We start from the raw sequence: 5589 nt of genomic DNA, 5'->3' as shown, positions 1-5589 counted from the left end.
TTATTAACCCAGAAGTTTGGAATACAGGAAGAACAACCCACAAACCACAAGAAACTCAAGAAAAAGGAGGTAGCCAACAGTGTCTACAAGAACTGTAGGAATAAAACTGGAGAAGAGACTGAGGGAAAGACAGTCCAGTGACTGGTTCAACTTGGCATCCATCTCCTGGAGAGCCACGAAGGCCTGACACTATTACTGATGCTATGGTGTTCTTAGAGACAGGAGCCTCTAAAGAATGAGATGAGGAACTGTGGGAGGGGAAGACTGGGAGGCAGGGGCAATGGCTGGACTGTTAATAAATAAAAATAATAATAATTTTAAAAAACAGAGAAAAATGACTAAAAATGTATAACAGGATCGTTGATTCCAAAGCTCTATGTCATGAGAAAACTCAGAAATCTCAATAGGAATATAAAGAAACGATACACACACAGGGACAATGTGACTTCTGACCTTACTACAAAGATACAATAATCAAGAATATGTATAATGTTTGTGAAAAACTGTAAGAATGTAGAGAAAAAGCAAAAAACATAAGCCTAAAAACATATTCAAGTTTTCATCTAAGTACCTAAAGAATTTACATGAGGAAAAATGTGAACTTGACCAATGTTACCTGTGATTGTATGAGTATACGCATTAAGTAAACAGACATCAACATTCTTATAAAAACAACTAAATAGTTCCATAAACTGTTATACTTTTGCCCCATGCTCTAGAGCTGTCTCTGTAAATGGAAGTTATCAGAAAGGTGGGCTATGACTCTGCAGCTCCTCATGACACCTTGTGGTTTCATGCAAACCCAGCCCCACTGAAGCCCACACACAAAACAATGTTAAAGACCATTTTAATGTCTGTTTCCTACTACATGGATGATGTCACAAGGTGTGCAATATGTCTTATCCACCTACCCATCACCATGCACAACTGAGAAATTCTGCAACTTAGAAACTCCTTTTGTACCTGTAATTGAATTTCTCTAAATCATGCCATTGTGGCTGGTTCTAATAAAATATTCCTGAAGGATCATCCCCATCACCTCTTCCTATCAATTTCTAAACTACTTATAAAATTTGTCACACAAAAGTGAATGTGGAATGCAAGGACAGTACTTACAGAAACCAAACCTCCAGTTTCCCAGTCTGTCTCCCACTGTATGTACAGCAAACACCTGCCTTGGTGTACACACTGGACAGTGATATTATAAGCGCCACAGCTTTACACTGCCAGTGCTCTTAAGCCTCCCCCTCCCAGGACATCCTCACTCAGGGAGGGGCACAGGCCAAGGGCCTCTGCTCAGATCACCACATTGACCAACAGAAGCACAGTCTGACTCATAGTTCATCTCAGTCAGGGCAAATCAAACTCTGAGAGCTCAACAGGCATGCTTCTCCTGGCCTGGGGACAGTGGCCCCCACAATAACCATGACACAGCTTATGGTCTTCCTCACAGCTTGCTGCAGATGTATCTGAGGAGAATCCTGTAAAGAACCTGCAAGCTACCTTCCACTGGTAATCCTGATTGCTAAGCCAATGTCTCTGGTTAGCTTGGAAAACCCAGCAGGACCCTGACAGTAGCAGCTCCTCTTTGGGGAATGAGAGAACAAATGACTCCAACAGCTGAATATTTCCTAGCTCTGCCCATTCTAGGTGCAGACAGAGCCCTAATCTGGGAAGATTGCATTTAATAGATTTTCTAGACATCCAAAGCACTTATTTTCCTCTTCCAAGACACTAGAGTTCTTTGCATATTCCATTACACATATAATGTCCAGTGCAGCCTTCTCTACTTCATAGTTGGGAAGTCCTACAGAAGAACTTCAGTCGAATTTAAACAGTAACAACAATTAAAGCAAAACATGATCACAAATATTAGAGCAAGAATCAGTTACCCAAGGGGAGTAATGCCGAGCCCACCGCCGGGTCCAGAGAGAGAACAGGACCACAGGGACCCTCACAAGTCACAGCTTCTGTCAGGCTGCTGTTTACCACGGAGCCCCAGGGACGACCCAGCACACCAGCCCCCTCTACTCAGCCGCCTGCTCCTACCCATGTGGGAGACGGCCCTGCACTTACCATGTCCGGACTTCTGAGCTTGCCCGAACTCCGCACAGCTCACAGAACGTGTTAAGCAGAAACACTCACCACTTTCAGCTTAAAAGAGGAACTGCAAGATCGCGCCCGGAAGAGCCTGCCTTCTTTTTTGATTGGCAGGTCCGCCTGGATGTTCTGATTGCCTAGTGCACCTTGAGTGACATAAACACCACCCATAGGCTTAGAGTGTGCTGAAGGGGCACTGGGGAATGGTTCCAGGCACAGGTTGCTCCCAGGGCAGTCCTTTCCCGGATCTGTAGAAATTTGCATTTCAGTACCACTTGTGTCTGTCCTCCAGTTGCTTACTGCTCTGTTTTCTGCGCTCTGATCAGGGGGAAGACCCACACTTCCAATTTGCTGTTTTGCTAAGTTTACCTACTTCTCCCCTTTGTGGGCCACATTGCAAACTTGGAGCTTGCCTGAGCTCCAATCACAACACTCACTTCAGTTGTTCATAATGTGTGGTGTGGCGTGGTAATTTTTTGTAAAAAAAAAATTACAAAAAAAGAGAAAGAAAGGAAGAAAGGAAGAAAGAAAGAAAGAAAGAGATGTCACAATTACTTCTCATTTTCCAACATCATTAGAATGTGTGTGTTAATTTGTATTTGAAGTCATTATTTTTCTTTCTACGTGGTTTAAGGAAGATTTTTTTTAATTAGTTGCTATCAGCAGCATTGAAATGGCATGTCAAGGGGCTGGAAAAGGGTCTCAGTGGTTAAGAGCACTGGCTGCTCTTTTAGAGGTCCCAGGTTTGATCCCCCATATCCACAGGACACACATCCAGGTGTGACTCCATTTCTATGGGGATCTATCTCACTTTTCTGGCCTCTACAGCATCAGGCATGCAGGGGATACATAGAAGTACATGCAATCAAAACTTCCATACACATAAAATATTAAAGAAAACAAATCCTTTCTCTCAAAACTTAAATTGCTAGGCAATTTTTATTTCTTTATTTTTACACAACCAACCAAATAAATACATAAATAAAAAAATAAGTACATAAATATGTAAATAAATAAAAAAGCAAATAAGTGAAATGGGTTATTGTTAGAGGAGTAAGGATGGTTGGTGGTAGAAAACAAAATAATGTGAATTTGTGGCTGTTGGTGATTTTAAACTTTTTTTTTAGGGGAATGTAAAGTTGGAAAATGGGTTGTAAATGACATTGAAAGCTGAAAAGTTGAGATAGTATTCTTGTTCAAAACTGAAAGCATGGTGCTAGAATCACTGTGTCTGTGAGGTATACACATGCACATGAATGAAAGTGTTCATGAGGGACAAAAACTAATGGGAACTATTTACCCTGTAGCTACTGTGACATGCAGGTTTAACCTACCTCTTGTTGGTGATGGGAACTGAATTCTGGTCCTCTAAAAGGTCAATGTTAGCATTTACTCAGTGAGCTATCCCTCCAGCCCCAGCAGCTACTTTCTTTTGTCTCTACAAACTACCTGCCCAAGGTGTCATTGTACAGGACTGGTTGAGTCTGCTCACAGCAATCATTGATCAAGAAAATCCCACATGGTCTAGACTAATCTTATGAATACATATTCTCAAATAAGATTTTCTTTTCACAATAGCTCCTGGTTCAGATCACATGAAAAAAATATTTACCCTGAACCACAACATACATATCATACATATGATAATAAGTAAGGTTATATAAACTAGCATTTTACTTTTAATGATTTATGTTAATCAAATGCCAGTAAATGCATGTTAACATTGGTTCTAATCCTTAGATTGGAAATGAATTATTTCTTTTAAGTCTTTATATTTAAAAAGGCAAAGTCATGATTTACTCATCCAAGAGTACATCATATTTGCAGACAGAGATCTATGATTGTCAAAAAAAATTTGGAATAAGTTTCTTTCCTACAGATAAAATATAACCACATACAGAAATAAACACAACATGCCTGGGCTAAAGCAAGGGGGCTTTATGGGTTTAGGGCATGGGGTGATGATCTATGAACTAGGATTTGTGATTATACCCACATAAGGTAAAAAAGGTAAATCCCTTGGTGGGCACTACTGGGTGAATAATGAGAAAGGGAATGGTAGCCCAGGATATGCTCCTTGAGGGTTGGGTTGGGAAAGAAGAGCAAACAAGGTTTCTTAGCTTGTGCAGGGGATAAGGAGGGGTTTCAAGTAACCAAAAACACCTAAGTCCTTTGTAGTCCAGAGAATTGCATCATGATTTCAAGATACTGGAGGAGTGACAGCGTTGACATTTGTCCTCCTAAAATTTGGACTTGCTTTGGTCTGATTCCTTGCTATGCTCTGATTCTTCTTTGCGATATTTTCTTCTATGGGACTTTATGAAAAATATAATGTAGAATGTAAAATAACAGAATTATTATGGCCCTAGGGAGCATTGTAATTTTTGAACTGCTTGAGAGGTCTTCCTGGGGATATAATCTATGAGAGAAAAAATGAAATTTGATTAATCCACTCTGTGTGAGTGTGTGTGTGTGTGTGTGTGTGTGTGTGTGTGTGTGATGTTTTTTCCATTTTAGCGGCCCCAGAGAGTATTTTGTTGGCCTCAGAGAATTAATGTTATTCCCTCAGAGAAAAGTCACCTGAGTGATTAATTGCTGACTTTATGCCCATTCTCAATTCACCTCACCTGTTGAAGCTGGCCTTCTGTAGTAGGAATGATCCCAACATGGACCAGTCAAGACTGCCAAGAACTCACCCTGCTAAGAACATTCTCCTTTACTTCTAACCAGACCAATATTAAATCACTTGGAAGCTCCCTGTTCTGTAGAAGACTATCATGGTAGGAATGATGGTCTAAAGACACAGAGTTAAATATAAACTACAACTTAAAGATTCAATGTGTGTTATTCACTATAGTGTACTTAGTGAATCAAGTCATCTGGGGTAGTAGATGAAAACCTGTCTTGAATTAAGAAAACCAATCAAAATTATATTCACTATTTTTTCTTTTTTTTTCTTTTTTTCTTTTTATATTATACTATTTTATTTATTTAAATTCCAAAAGTTATTCCCTGATTTGTCCCCCTCCCTGAGTTCTTCAACCCATCCCTCTTCCCACACCCCTTAAGAGAGGTGGACATAAGATAGTAGACATATAGACACTTCACTTTAGTTTGTTATCTTAGCCATTCTGATTGGTGTAAGGTGCAATCTCGTGGTCGTTTTGATTTGCATTTCCCTGGTTCTTAGTGGCGATATACTGCAGGTTAACAGTCTGTTTAAGGTGAGCAGAGACTTCAAACAGGAGTCTTAGCAGAAGTTAGTTGTAAGTCCATCTTTGATTTCAGGAGGAACTGCAGTGTTTGTGGGCTATTGTCTTGCACCACAGGTGGCTGGCTTCAGCCCAGGACCATCAGTTCACTTTCACTATCAGAACTCCATAGCAAACTTTGGGCAGAATTGGGGGGAGACAACATTGAAGTTCAAATGTTCAGTCCATTATCACCAAGGTGGGAACACAGCAGAATCCAGGCATGGGCAGTGCATGA

The 5589-nt window shown here is 40.4% G+C and overlaps 1 pseudogene; it reads right to left on the bottom strand.

Annotated features, from left to right (window-relative positions):
- Positions 1-2168, bottom strand: part of LOC116091118 — a 16184-nt pseudogene extending 14016 nt beyond the window's left edge.
- Between the last annotated feature and the right edge of the window lie 3421 nt (positions 2169-5589).

The sequence above is a fragment of the Mastomys coucha genome, unplaced genomic scaffold, assembly GCF_008632895.1.
Source record: "Mastomys coucha isolate ucsf_1 unplaced genomic scaffold, UCSF_Mcou_1 pScaffold15, whole genome shotgun sequence".
NCBI classification, from domain to species: domain Eukaryota; kingdom Metazoa; phylum Chordata; class Mammalia; order Rodentia; family Muridae; genus Mastomys; species Mastomys coucha.
This window is presented reverse-complemented; position numbering and strand designations above follow the sequence as displayed.